At 41.3% G+C, this 15,771-nt stretch overlaps 1 protein-coding gene across 2 annotated transcripts in view; it reads right to left on the reverse strand.

The window, feature by feature from the left end:
• Positions 1–15,771, reverse strand: part of nrxn3b (neurexin 3b) — a 458,514-nt gene that overhangs the window by 418,987 nt on the left and 23,756 nt on the right. For both annotated transcript variants that reach the window (XM_074615644.1, XM_074615645.1), the window contains exons 2-3: positions 13,819–13,983; positions 12,856–12,900 (exon numbers count right to left, since the gene is read on the reverse strand). The gene's annotated coding sequence lies outside the window, so the exon portion shown is untranslated. The remainder of the gene's footprint in view (positions 1–12,855; positions 12,901–13,818; positions 13,984–15,771) is intronic.

The following is a 15,771-nucleotide window of genomic DNA, read 5'->3' on the forward strand; positions in this document are numbered from 1 at the left end:
GCTCAGAGAGGAAAGCAACCCTGAGCCTTTTGAGGTCGCTGAACTGGAGAAAGTCCTGCAGGGCCTGAAATGTGGAAAGGCAGCAGGATATGATAACATCTCTCCAGAGTTCATGAAACATCTGGGCCCCCGAGCTCTAACCTGGCTGACCCAATTCTATACCAGGATAATACAGTCAAACTCAATCCCAAAGAAATGGCGGTCAGCAAAAGTAATTGCCATACCAAAACCTGGTAAAGACCACAAACTACCAGCAAGCTACCGCCCAATCTCTCTACTCTGCGTCCCTTTCAAAATCCTAGAACGCCTTATATTACAACGCATATCTCCAGGAGTAGAAGAGATTCTTTGCGTAGACCAGGCCGGTTTCCGCAAGGGCCACAGCACAGGAGAACAAGTACTGGCCCTAACCACCTTCATCGAAAATGGTTTCGAGCGCAAACTGAAGACAGGAACAGTATTCCTCGACCTCACAGCTGCCTACGATACTGTTTGGCACAAAGGCCTCCTGCTAAAACTCACAAAAGCACTCCCTGCCTGGGCAACAGCAACAATTAAAACTCTGCTAACTAACCGGAGGTTCAGAGTTCACCTTGGACAGAATAAGAGTGCATGGAGAAAACAGTCAAACGGGCTCCCACAAGGGTCAGTCCTCGCCCCAACCCTGTTTAACCTTTACACAAATGATCTACCCACCACTAAATCCCGTAAATTCATCTACGCTGATGACATCTGTCTGGCAACCCAAGCACCAGACTTTGACTCTCTGGAACAGGTGCTCACGGAAGACCTCGCAAAGCTGGACCAGTACTGCAAAACCTGGCACCTAAAACCAAGCCCCGCTAAAACAGTCTCCAGTGTATTCCACCTCAACAACGCAAAAGCTGCTTCAGAGCTAAATATCCAACTCAGCGGACTTAAGCTAAAGCACGCCCTCAACCCAACTTACCTGGGAGTGACACTTGACAGGACCCTATCCTTCAAGGAACACCTGAAAGGAACGGCAGCTAAGGTGAAGACTAGAAACAACCTGCTCTGTAAGCTCGCTGGCTCAAAATGGGGGGCAGCAGCCCCCACATTGCGCACCTCGGCACTGGCCCTTGCTTACTCTGCAGCAGAATACTGTGCCCCTGTTTGGTCCAGGTCACCCCATACACACCATGTGGACACCCAGCTCAACACAACCATGCGAATCATAAGCGGGACTATTCGTTCAACACCACTCCCCTGGCTCCCTGTCCTATCCAATATAACCCCCCCACATATCCAGCGAGTAGCATCTACTCAAAGGATGCTTCAAAAGGTCGAAGACTCTCCCCATCTACCAATCCATGCAGACATCTTCAACCCACCCACTGCCCGTCTTCCATCTAGACGACCGATATGGAAGAATACCCCACCAGCCGACATCACCACCCTATCAGCTTGGGAAAAGGAATGGGAGTCCAAGGATGTCCCAAACAAACATCTGGTGTCAGCCCCCACCCAACAGGTCCCTGGCACCAACCTGCCAAGGATACAGTGGTCAACTCTTAATAGATTCAGGTCCGGACATGGCCCCTGCTTGGCCAGCCTTCACAAATGGGGCAGCAGCCCAAGCCCATTGTGTGCCTGTGGAGAGGTGCAAACAATGGAACACATCATTGAAGCTTGCCCGCTCCACAGTCTAAAAGGAGGGTTAGACACCCTCCATACAGCAGACCAGGAGGCAACTGCATGGCTCAAGGACTTTGCATTCGCTAAATAAATAAAGTGACCTTGACCTTTTAACTCAAAATCTAATCAGTTCATCTTTGAGTCCAAGTGGACGTTTATGCTAAATTTGAAGAAATTTCCTCAAGGCGTTCCTGAGATATCTCGTTCATGAGAATGGCCCGGACAGACGGATGGACGGATGGATGGACGGACGACCCGAAAACATAATGCCTCAAGCCACGGCAAGTACGAAGGCATAAAAAGTATTTTTTCATCTTTTTTCTAAGAAGTTTGTGTTTAAAAGGTACAATATGGACCCATATTGTGAGTACATACTATATTCTGGCCACTAGCTTGTGTACACACCAGGAATCAGTCAATTAAAGACCAGAAAGTGTCAGAACTCAAGAAAGCATATGAGTAAGCACTGTGTTCTGCTCACATGCTGGCTCTATGTTTGTACTCTGTGTTCAGGTTATGAATCAGAGAAATTGCATATTTTCTGACCTCACTTGGTTTTGTTTTAGTACGCCTCTCTGCCTGTGGAGGCCTGGGCACTGGAGAGGTAAACCTGTGGGAGCCAGACAATGGTCTATTCTCCACCGGAGGAGCTGATGCTACATGAGTGTGTGAAGAGAAAGCATTGTGAGTGTAAAACATGCTTGTTGAGAGCAAACTGCAACCTGCACGCATTAATCATCAGTCACGTGGGTGCAAGGAGCAAAGACATGCACATACACATACAGTAGCACACAGACACACGAGCAGAAGGTTAAACCCAGAGTCTAGGACTTCTCGGTAAAGTAAGAAGACATCGGCATGTACAAGATGGGGTGAGACAATATGATCAGTGCTGTGGTAAGAGAGGGCAGCTTAAAGCTAATGGCATGTGATGCCCAGCTGCTGGCTCAAATCTGTTGCAGCCATCTGTTTTGCCTTGCTAGTTTAAAAACGTCCTCACATCAACAAGAACAAACACCTTAAAAGAAGCCGTGTATATACCTATATACCGTGAAGTGCTTACGTTGAGGTTTGTAGAGCCTGGAGGTGAGTCTCCTGGGATCCTACAGTTCACTGGGGCAAACAGCCTTAAGTAGAACTCACGGTGACTGAGGAGATTTGCAGAGCTAAGTGCAGTTAAAATGTTGTGACACGCCAGAGGCAGCTGGATCAATGATTCAGTAAGGCCTAATCTAGGTTTGATAAATGCTGTTTTGCATTGGGAAAAGGTCATGTGTCAATGCTCCAGAATCAATTGGTTATTTGCAAAGGGCCTTTTCCTGCGAAATGACATCCTTGATAGGAGTCTTCTTATGCAAGTCATTTTACCGTTCTTTAAAACATAATTTCAAATCTTAAAACAGCTGAAATAACTGGGTTTGTTTTTAAAATGCTAACATCTCTAACAAATGTACAGACTCTGAACAGTGTGAAACAATGTTTTATGGATTTCTAGTCCACTATATATTGTTATATACAGTATATACCAAATGAGATTCAAAAGTAATTACACAATGATTATTATTTAATTAAATCTTTACATGAATATTTATACATTTACACTATTTGTGTTATTAATAGGTACAGTATGATGCACAAAATGTGAAAAAACTGCTGCCTTCACACTCTCCTCAAAGCTGTTTTTCCAATTTTGAAGGCTCTCTAGGGAGTGTGCTTTTATCGGAGCATCAAAGACCAATGTTATAAAAAATATTACTTTGTTATGGAATTATTTTCTTGTTGTTACTAAAACTGACATTTCATAGCAAATAATGATTTTACTCAATATCCCTTTTATACAGGAGACGTATGTATGACACCGGTCTATTTGTAGTGCATTTTACCCACATTGGATCCATTCATATGAGGCTGTTTGTGAACATTTGGATTTCTTTTTGTTCCATTGGGGTAGTTTCCAACGAGGAAAAGTTATATACAGGGTCTGAAATTAGCACCCACCAAATGCGGGTAAATTGTTGGCAGTGGCGGGTAAAATTGTCAGTTCATCTGCCACTTTGGCAAACAGGAAAAACGTTGACGATGGATATTGAGAATCGGTTCCTATTGAGAGCCGGTTCTTATTTGTCCGATTCCCTGAAATCGCATGCCCCTGTGAATATCAATTCCTCTTATCGATGCTTTCCTATAGCATGCACGATGACGTAATACCATACACACGCTGTATCATGTGTCAGTTTGTATGGGACCGGAGCCATAGCAGAGAGAAAAACAACTTCAGAGAATAATGAGGGGATGCACTCTATTTTTTCCCTGATAAGGCTACACTGTGAACAACAAATCTGTGTTGAAATCAACAAAAAGAGAGCTAGTAATGTTAGCCGTTAGCAGCCGTTGGGCAGCACGGTCCTGCTTGGCTTAATAACGGAGTTACAAACGTTAACAGAGGTTCCATTGAGTTACATTATGATGCATTCAAGCTCTATTCAGTAAAATAGTATTAGGCAAAGGTAAATTATAAAGTTATCATGATGTGTTCAAATGTAATCTTATAATATTTTGGTTTTGGCGAGAAACTCAATAAATACAGTTGTTTGAAGGAGATAGATCTCAAAAGTGGCCGATACAATTTCTGAGTGGTAGACACAAAAAAAAATACTGGCCTGCCACAGTGGCAGGCAGTGAAAAAACGTAATTTCACACCCTGGTTATATATACAGTCCAATGAATCGGCCCTTTCTCTTCACCAGTTATTTGGTCAGTGACAATCGGGATTCAGTACAGTCAGTTCTGTCAGATCTTTCATCCATTGATAAAGAATTGTTCGTACATGTATGGAACAACATTAGCAGACACTCCAGCCTGCAATGTAGTTCCTTACACTATATTGCTTAACCATAGCAATACAATACAATGCAATACAATACCTCCCTCTCTCTCTCTATCTCTCTATCTCTCTTAAATGGCAAAACAAGTCATTATCATTAGCTCATTTCCTTCCACAATACGGTTACACCATAATTGTGCACCTCGCATTACAACCAATCACGTCCCTGGACGGTATTGAGTAACCGAACGTGCAATAGTTGACCCGTGTCCAACCCAGGTCAGGAGGAGAGCTGTGAAGGACTAATGATGCTCGCTGACCCATTCAAATACACCTTCAAATCTCTGCAGGGCAAACCCCCATCTCTACCCCAGATGGCGGTTTGGCCAGTCTGAAAGGGATTTAACAATCTAAATGAAAGATGCCAAACCTTCAGCCTCCTGTCCTATGAACCAATCCACCAAATTGGTATGATACTGCACGTTTCTCCTTGTTTGCACCACTTTGTATTCCTTTTAAGTCCTCAAAGGACCTCTGAGTTTTGTCATCATGATGGTTTTAGAAGTAAATACAGAGACTGAAGTAACGTTTAGGCGTAAACGTGAACTGTTCCTCCTTGTTGCTGTGGGTAACATCTATATAAAGATAAACACCCCCCCCCCAGCTACTGTATATGGCAAAAACAAGGGCTGAGCAAATGTACGCCTCTTCTAGTTTGGGCCTCCTGAATTGCCACTTACAGAGGCGTTGACGCATACTTAATTTCCACTCATAACTTCAGAGCTGTTGACATTCACTGCTTTCATCCGACTTTTCTTGTAAGTCACTGCATGACGTAAAAAATAACTCCCTGAGGCAGGAGTTTGTTTTTTTTTAACAGAGACTCAGTTACAAGGCCCAGAGTTTTTAAAGATGCTTCTTGAACATCTGTGCAGCGCACAGGCAATTTGAGATAAGACTCGCACAGGGGAAGTTAATTAGCAATATGGATCAGGCCTAATGAATACATGAAGTGTATCTCGAGATGTAAAAGCACTGGATGCGTCTATTAAATACAACTTTTATTTGAACCCCCATCTTAAAACTTTCACGTATGCAGTTTTACTTTATAATTACAAGCATTTCCTGGATCTCATTTGTATAGTACAAATCATCCCAGGCTGTGAGCATCCACGTTGTAGACTGTAGTGCCATGGTTCACTGAAAATGCACACTGATTTCTTTTATTTATTATTTATCTGTGATGGGAAGTAATTTGCCGTAATGCGTGATCAGGGCGTTTTGAAAGAGCCATTTCATCTCGCTGTGCTGGTCCCTTTCTCTGTGGGGGAGCCCGGCTGTTCCTGTTCCTCTATCAACACTAATCACTGAAGCTGAAAGCTTCTGCTGCTGCTGAAGCTAAATGAGACTCCACAGCCCTCTGCTTTCTCCCCTTTCTTCATCTCGCCGTCGCTTTTTTCTAACGCTACTTCTCTCTGCGTCTTTCTGTCTCACACTCAACCCCTCTCAGTTTCGTTCACCTGAAAATGTGCGAATAAAGTTCAGAGAGAGGCCGATTAAAGTGCACAGATGTCAGTAAATGAAAGAGATGACGAAAAACAAAAGCAAATCAAGAGAAAAAAACGCAGAGTGAGTGAACTCCACACTTCTAATTGCTCATCATGAATGTAATTCATTCCAGCAGGTGTTTGCAGGCTCAGCCACGTTTCAAAAGGAGAACAATTGTGTCAGCTATTGTTATAATTACGGTTTCAGTTGGTGAATCAGTGATCTGGGTAACCACCCACTCTCTGCCCACATTTGTTTTAATAAGAGGTCTGATGCAGCATCATTTCAGGCGTTTAGCTCTTTTTGCCCAACAGCTGTGACCTTAACATGATGATTCGAGTTACCATTGTCTGGCTGTGAAGAAAGAATAATAAGTATTATGATATGCCAGATGGACCTATAGTAGGTGTTAGTCTGATGATCTAAATAAATAAAAGACCAGCAGCAGATCTGTTGTTTCAAAATCTGCAGAAGCTGCAGTGGAAAAGTTCATAAATATGCACTGGGTTGGATCATAACTTTAATAATGTGTTAAATTAAAAAACAAAAAACTGATTTTACCATCTATAAAACAAAGTAAATGCCAAGTTCAGTAATATTACTTAGTGACAAGCTTTTTTAATAAATCTTTAAAGTTAGGCTGGTAATGTTTAGAAACTAGCAAGAGTGCGCCAGACTTTAAAAATGATCCAACCGAAAAAAAACAGCCCAGTGTTGCCAAATCTTTCCCTATGACAGTAGCTAGCAGCACTGGCTCCAAAAGTCCCTAAATCTAGAAAGAAAGTTGCCAAGTCAGCAACACTGACAGCCCGTCCCTTCAGGCCTCCCTCCAAAGCCACATCATTACGAACAAAAACAACCAACATGGCTATTGTTAGTACTCACAGCTGTCAAGCAAGCAGCTTATGGAAGACTCCGGTGACATGCAATGAGTGCACGGGCAGTTAGCATTTTAGCATAGTCTGTACGTTCTCTTCGGCCCAGATGTCAAGCAAATATCGGACTTCTGCAGAAGTCCTCAGTCCTCTCCCACTCCCATTAACCTGTCGTTTACCTATTTCAATCTCAACAAATGCCCACACAGACAGACTGCGTTTTTGGTTCACTTGGAAACTGTCCGAGATCACCTCTCACAAGCAGTGTTGGACGAGTTGTTTTGGTCCACACCAATTATTGCATTCGCAACTGCCCAAACAAACCACACCATGGGTTCAACGTCTTTTAAGTTGATATGGCTAACTTTCTACATACAATTTCCTATACACATGTAGACATCCAGCAGACAGGAAGCAACATTCATTTGGAGTCATGTTTCTTGCCACCCGGTGAATGTAAGTCCAACATCCATTCTCCTTTTAGCTCTGTTTTGGTCTCCACCAACTTCTGACAAAAATGTCTGTTCCTTTAGTTGCTAAATTCTCCACTATGTTCTTCAGCTAATCGATGCCTGTATCTGTTGGCCATTTGGTGTTGGGCAGGTTGCAAACAGTGGGCTTTTAGAGCCTTGTTTCGCTGAAAACTGCCTATTGAGTCCAAAAACTGTGCTATGAGAACGGCTACAAAGCTCAGTCGAGCTGAAGGGACCTGGGGTAATAAATCACTGTGAATTCATCACTAGGAGAGACACCTTTCACATAACACAGTCAACTATCCATTATTATGAAACTATCAATTATAGCTGCTTCAAAGTTATGTTAGATTAGACGTAATGTTGGGTATACATGACTTTTAGGAAATGGGCCAAAAGATCCATCAATATGGTTCTTTTTTATTTATGCAGCGTCCTCCTCTCCAATCTACCTGCACTACACGTCTTAAGGTCATATAAAATGCTGCTGTCACAGTTGTGAAAAAAGGCACTTATCCTGTCTGCTTTACACAAGCTCCAAATGAATGCCAAATGTGACTTGAAGGTGCTTCTCTATACATATAAAGTAGTTCATGTGTTTGCACAGTGCTGTTTAAGTTCTCTTCTGGCTGGACAGTATCTCTGTCCTTTGTGTGCCTGGCTCTTCCTCCTTGGCTTCATCGTCCATGGTGAGTGAGACATCATTTTTCTCTCTAATTCTGTCATTTGAATGTTCTCACTGTACACCTGACTTTACTTCGACAGAGCATTCCTTTTTGTTAGGCCAACATTCAAGTTTCCAGCATTATTTTTTTCCTATAAGACTTGTCTGTATTATTCTAGAGGGGGATTTTAAGGTGAAAGGTTTTCATTTTCATTAGCTGTTTCTTAATGTGAGCATTGGGAACGTCTTGTGAACAGTACATTTGATGAAGGGCTATACTAAACTCTATTTGATGGTAAAAAAAAGTAAGGAAAAAAAACTTAAACGATGGCACTGACAGTACAAAATTGGTGAAAAAGCATAATGACACCACTGTCAGAGATAACCTTCGTCAGGCAAGGGTAGACTTTGAACTGAATTGAGCTCCTCTTATGTAAAGTGTTTTGTCATCTTTATGAAGACATTGGGTGACATGTAGTCTACTAGCAATGGTCCGGTTCAATGCTAAATCAAAAATATAGAGCAAAACAAAGATTTCACCTCTCTGCTTGTGCTGAGACGATGTGTAAAACAGGTGTGAGTGAGATGTGAGATGCCTCACAGCTTTGCTCACTCAAAGCTAAAGACCTTCCCTTCTAAAGTGATGAAGGAGAGAGAATGACATTCAGAATAGCTATAAAGTAGACGTGTAATGCTTCGATCAAGGCGAGGACATCAAATAATATGATGTGCCGTACCATGGCTGGTTTCAATCATACAAAAGGTCAGAGGTTTACCTACTCTGACAAGTAGGCTTTACACGTCAAATGATGGGTTGAAGAAGGAAAAAGGTACCGTTTTACTCTGCCACGGGCAACGTCTCTGAATAAGAAATGAACGCCCTTGCTCTTTGAGCATGATTTCTCAATATTGTAGCAGGGTTCAATCTATTTGCATCGAATTTGTTGAAAGACACGTTTGACATTTTGGAAATATGCTTATTCGCTTATTTTAAAAGAGTTAGCTGAGATAGATAATATTTATTCATTGAATATGAAGTTACAGTGAGCAGCCAATGAGCTTAGCTTAGCATAAAGACTGGACACAGGGGGAAATAGGAAAGTGGTATCAATCTTCTCATCCAAATCTAAGCAAGATAACTAATAACAAACTATTCCTTTAGGGGCTTATCATTTTATTTCTTCTTTATCATTGTTTTACAATAATTAAATTGTTTTTATAAACCCCAAAATCTTAAGTGTACTGCACGTTCATGCATGCATGTATGTATGTGCTGATGCACGCACCACAGGCATGCTATTGTATATTGTTATCTGGCCTTAATATGATCTTTTATATCGACATTTCCACCGTGCGCGACCAACATTGTACTTTTGCAGTGTGTATAGAACACAGCATTTTCCTTGCCGGGTACTTTACGAAGGAAGGAGTAAGTCTTTCTGTCAGAAAGAGTCGCAAGCGTCATACCAACAGCCTTGACAACAACGCATTGATTGATTGACACACATACAGACAAATCAGTGTTGAATTCAGACATGTGGCGCTTTGTTTATGTTTTTAAATTGGGTTAATGAGTGGGACAGACCATGATAAATATCTATTATTTCTATTATTATTATTATTATTATTATTATTATTATTTTAATTTGGTGAAATCTGGGACAATTTGGTAGTGACTGTTTAAAACCGAGACATTTTGGTGTTTTACAGATATTTGTCAGGACTCGGGACACCCAGCTGGAAACCGGGACAATCCTGGACAAACCTGGATGTCTGGTCATCGTATTTACACCATATTTCGAAGCATGTTTAACTTTGTTTCAAGAAATGCCATATTAGAGAAGATAAGATAAAACATTACAAAGTTCTCCAATACAATGCTGCTTATATATCATATATTGTAGGTCAATGATCTTGTAGTTCTGAATAAAAACAGTATTATAGTAAATTAACTGCTCAAATATGTTGTGGACATTTCACTGAGCTTGTAGTTATTTTTCGGTGTTCAGAGTCCTGTCCTGAACACCCATGCGCACACACACACTGCTATACTCATCCACATCTGGGAGCTGCCCACTACAATCACCAATCTTCTACCATTAGCTGCTGAGCAGTTCCACTGGAGCCATTTAGGGTTTCTTCCCAGCTCAAGGACAACTCAGCAGTAGTTGCCGAGGGAGCAGAGAGCCCTTTTCATTTATTTTCTCAATCCTAACAGGCGACCTTTCAGTCACGATCCCATTCCCTAACCTCTAGGCTTCCCAGGTCCAAATCTTTTTCACACACAAACACTTCACTTTGCACTTCTACAGTCGCAGCTCTGTGTAGCCGCAGTGCAGTCGCAGCCTATACTGTGACTCAGGGGTTAATTGCCATTTTCAAGGGCATCTTGACAGAAGCTCTTTTAGGCTGCGGCTGTCAGACTGTGCCTTTGACATAATTACTGATAATAACTTAGAAATTAGCACAAGTGCCGAGCAGATATTGATATAAAATGTGGCGTGTCAACTGACTGAGATGAAAATAAGAAGAAAAGACAGAAAGAAAAGAAAAAGATAAGTGGCTATAGACATATTTTTCATTTCAGCACTCATAAAATGTCTATTTTAATTCTAAAAACCATGATGAGGTCTGTCTGCTGTCACCCTTCTATCATCTCACTTTTCTTCTCTAAAGATATAAAGGAATAATAATAGTCTAAATAAATGTTGATGTGATGAGTTCACGTACACTATTTCCTTAAAAAAGCCTGCTTATACACAGAAACCTCGAGAGATGCAGAAGGCTAGGCACTATCCCTCTTTTTGTCTCTCCATCTCGCTGTCTGCACACACAGTACTTGCATATGCACCGATCTCCAATGATGAGTAATGGGCCATTCGGCACATTGATATGAAGCTGCAACATGGCCGAAAATGACAAAGACTACCGTCGTAATGCTCCATCATTCATATCGTATGTCTCATTTAGGGCTGCAGAAACCCCATTATGTCCAGCCGTTCCTTTCATCTACGCCGAAAGATCTATGAGAGATTCTGCAGATCATTATGCACGGATCATAAGCAGGGTATATGTAGAGATATGGTGCTACTAACCAGACACGGGCATTACAATGACCTTAACTAATAAACCATAGAGAAGAGCTGGATGAAATCTTCAACAGTGTATTGCTGCAACCGTGACCCTCCTCTTTAGAACAAGAACATTTTCTGTTATTTTAAGAGCTTTTCTCAGTATAACAAGATATTTTCGTGATATAATGGTGCAGTTTGAACTTTAAGGTTGCGGGTTCACCAAAAAAAAAAATATAGAGTGAATGTAATTAGTATAACGCAGAGAGGTTTAATGTATTGGGATGCAGTGTGTCATCTACATATTACACCTTGACCTAACTGAATGTGACACGAGCGAGCGTAAGCGACAAAATCAGTTTGATTGCCCTTTTTTCTACTGGAATATCCAAAACTGGTCACGAGCGGCGCTGCGATGCCCTGTTTCTATTTGTTCCTGTTGCTCGCTTTGAAAATGCTGCAATCAACGAGGAATGGCTAATTTGTGAAGTTGAAATGAGGCGTTATCTATACAATACCTCCTCATTTCACTACAAAAACCTAAATTAGGGTGGCAGCTGGCTGGAAATTCTAGTAAATATCACATTATAAAATGTGTGTTTTCAATTTAAAAAGTACAAACGTAGGAAGATAGCAGTTAAGTGGTTACGTCTCCTGTCTGATCTCGAGCACACAGCTGATGGCTGTGTGGTTTGTTTACATGATGTAACAGAAAGTGCATAATTAACAGTGATTCAGTGTAGACAGAGAGCGTTCGATGTTATTATAAGTAAATAAAAAGACCACAAATCTTTTTATCTTGTTGGTTTCTTATTCTGTCAATAAGAAAACACAACAAGGTTGATATTATTTATCATTACAATGAATTATTAGTTCTGTTTTACGGTGGCTAGTGGCTACGGCCACTACGGGGTTCAGTGAGCCCCCTGAACCAACGCAAAGTGTGCCTGTGTATAATGGTGCAAGAAATCTTTCCCATTATAACAGCATGTCAGCTTTTTGTATATTTTGTTTACACAAATGTTACAACAAGGAACTTTTACATGTTGATATATGCTTAGCGTGAGATTCTACTACTATTGAGCACAGTAGTCGGTGTCAAAATAACCATATACAGAGCCTCTGTGTAGGATAAATAATTTATTCAGCTTATTATGAACTTAAAAAAAGTGCAGCTGTTTATTTTCACTTAACGCTAATGAGAAAATGCTGAATTGTCCTCATGTTACATTCTAATGTGTCTCCCACCAAGGCCCCATGAAACCATTCACTGCTCAGTAAAACTCATTAAGAAATAATAAAGAACAAAAAATGTCAATAGTAACAAATTAGAGAGCACCTCCCCCCCCCAACACACACACCTCACACACACACCGTCTCCGTAGACTACAAAGTCTTCCCTATGCACTCAGATCTTTTTTTCATTAAAACAAGATGCTTGTTATAATGAGATAAGTTAGCTTGTTGCTATAACAAGAAAAGTTTCTTGTTCGAACTAAGTAAGTCAGCATCTCATAATAATGAGAACAATCTGTTAAACCATGAATGTTTTTCATTATAATAATAACCTGAACAGGTTCCGTGTTGTCACAGTGGCAGCAGAAATCTGACTGAGCAACAAAATGCTCGCAAGGCCATTACATAAGTAAATGGCTACAGGTTTGCTGTCTTTAGCCTCCAGTCTCCCCATAAACAGCTAGTGTGTATGACACAAAGTGTCCTTGAAAAACCATGGATGCCTTACCTTATTCAGCATCAGTCACTCTGTGCAGGATGGATGGCAAACTGCCTAAACATAATATGAAAGAGAGAAGAGAGGAGAGAATTTATCCAAAAATGTCTAATCATTTATTCTTTATTGTGTGGTGTTGACCCATATATGTCAGTGCTATGAACCACAAAGAGGATTACACTACCATTGTACTGAACAGTTAGCACAAGGAAAACAGAAATGTTTAAAGGTGCTAAATGCAAGATTGGGAGCATTTCTATTGCCTCCACATTAGGCCTGTCAACGATATCTTAAATCTGAATAGTAAAAAAATAGATATTTCAATATGAAAATTTTAAAAAGCTGCACTACCGCAACTGTCTGCTGCACGCGCATTGAATGCACCGCATGACGGGAGTCACACAACTTCACTTCCACTAACTGAAAATGAATTGTAACGTTAGGTCAAGCTGAACGAGGAATAACTCAACAACAACCATAATGATGGCAGAGGACTCGGCCACAGAGAGAGTGACTGTGTCCTAACAGCAGGCATTACGTCACGTCATGTACATAACTTAACCACTTAAAAGATGGGTGAGTAGTACTTACTATCTTCCGATGTGTGTACTTTTTAAACAGAAAACATACGTTTTATATTGTGATATTTACTGGAAATGACTTTCAGGCAACCTTCTGACGTTCTCCCTCCAGCCAGCAGCCAGCTTATTTAGGTATCGGCAATAGGCGACTGGCTGAGTATATTGCCGTTTTTCAGGGACGATGTTTGTCATTGTATTTATTTTGTGGGGGTTGAATAGGTATTGGAATAGTTCCAACCTATGTTCCTTTTTAGAACAAATATTCAAATGTCAATTTCGGCAAATTTTGACAGCCTTACTCCACATGGCTCTAAGCATGCTTGCAGCTAACGCTACTAACAGAGCTAAAAGTGAAAACAACGGTGACAGTGCTGACAGAGCGAACAGTGTTTACCTGAGGGGGAACGGAGGGCGGGGCTACGTTTCCACGAAGGTGCCATCGGTCGGGACGGCATTATCAGTTGTAACCTCTGTATGAGAGTAGTTCAGACGGAGGCAGTGAGTGAACGAGGGGGGCACGCTCACATGCACAAAAAGGCACACGCAGCCCGACCCAACTCTGTCAACAAAGCAAAAAGAAGCTTAGATTACAACACACACAGAGACAAAGTGACTTCATTCTCTGCTCAGGTAGACATTACTCCTCTATATCTTTACATAACAGATAGTTGTTTGCTGCTATATTAATGGATATCAAAAAGAGAAACTCCCGTGTATTTGTTTTACTTGTCATAGCAGGAAAAGCACAAGCGTGCCTAATACCATGGTTCTGTTGAATTGTCCATTGAAGTGTTTCATGTAGTGAGCTATCACACACAAAGCCAACACCCTAAGCCAACTGACACACCTGAAGGGAACGCAGTAATTAAGGTAATTAATTACAGTTATGCTTTTGCAGCTGTGGCATGTCAAACTGCCCGCTGTAAAAAGAAAAGGCAGATTGCCTGAATGTGTTAGCTTGTCATACGTGAAGTTTGTAAATTTGATTTCTCACCACAAGTGAGATAAGAACAACACCACTCTTGTGTCTCTGAGGCTAGCAGGGACGTGGTTAGCCTAGCTTTGCATTAACACTGGAGAAAGCCGTATTAGTTCACGCTAGATATTCACTCGGAAAGTTTATGCCAGAGGGGCAAATTATTCAGTTTTCTGTCCTGAGAATTAAAGGTAAAATTCGAACTTTGACATAAAAATGCTGTTGCAGTGTACTTATTATTTTCATTGTCTTAAAGTCACTAGAATGCAGGAAACTCTAATGTTTCTGGGGGACAACCCACTGACCACCAACTTTGGTTTTGAAATCCTCGCTATTTTTAAGGTCTCAAGGTTGGAAGGAAGCCTGGCTCCTGCTCTACTACCACAGACATGAAATTAATATCAAACTTTTCTCCGAAAACAAAAAAGTGTATTTCTCAAAACAACTCCTTTACTCATTTAAAGGCTTGAAAGCAAAAAACTGAGGTGAACATGCACTGTGTTCAGACACTCTCACACACATACACACAAAAGTTGTAGCTTTGATCCTGAAATTTGACAACTTCAGCAAAGAGAAAAGCTGACATTTGTGTTTCCCTGTTTCTTATGAATGACCTCTGGTGCACAACACCGTTTAAAACTTGCCTCCCTCAGATTTTTCTTTGTTTGCCCTAACTTCTATTCTGCCGGTGAAAAATAAACTCGAGGTGAACGGTGGTCTGGGAAGGGGGAGGATTTGCTAAAAGATGCTATTGATCTCTTTATTCCTGAAATAATTTGTATGGCTTGGCAACCGCAGCATCATCCCTTATCAACGTCTGCCAAAAGCCAGGCAGTGGCCTTACGGGTGTAAAAGCTCTGAGAAATAATGCTTCTCATCACCAGCAAGAATGGCAGAAGAGGAGAAATGAAAAGGAAGACTGGGGAGAGGTGGGGCAGAGGGGAAGGAGGAAGGCATGAGAGTCGGATGATGATAGAGGCAAGAGGAGGCTAAGAAAACACAGAGACTGAGTCAAACTCTTGAGATCCACAAAGGATCACAGGGTGGTGAGGGTGATGATCTATGCCACTGGGGAAGCTGTATCCAGGTCTGTAGGAGTAAATGTGAAAAGTACAGACATTGTTTACATGAACCTGAGGCCTGAGTAATCGACTCTTATTCTACTTTTGGAAAATACCACCTTGCTTGACCCTTCAGGGCCTCATTAAAGCTGCAGTAGGCAAGTTTGGAGCAAATATGATTGAAAAAAGTATTTTTTATAAAATGGTCACTATATCCTGACAAGAGTGCATGAGACAGGTAATCTGAAAAAAAAAAATCATGTGCCTCTGTGTCCTCCGGTGCTCCTAATGGCATCTGCAAGATTTCACA

Source organism: Sebastes fasciatus, chromosome 18, assembly GCF_043250625.1.
Source record: "Sebastes fasciatus isolate fSebFas1 chromosome 18, fSebFas1.pri, whole genome shotgun sequence".
Lineage (NCBI taxonomy): Eukaryota > Metazoa > Chordata > Actinopteri > Perciformes > Sebastidae > Sebastes > Sebastes fasciatus.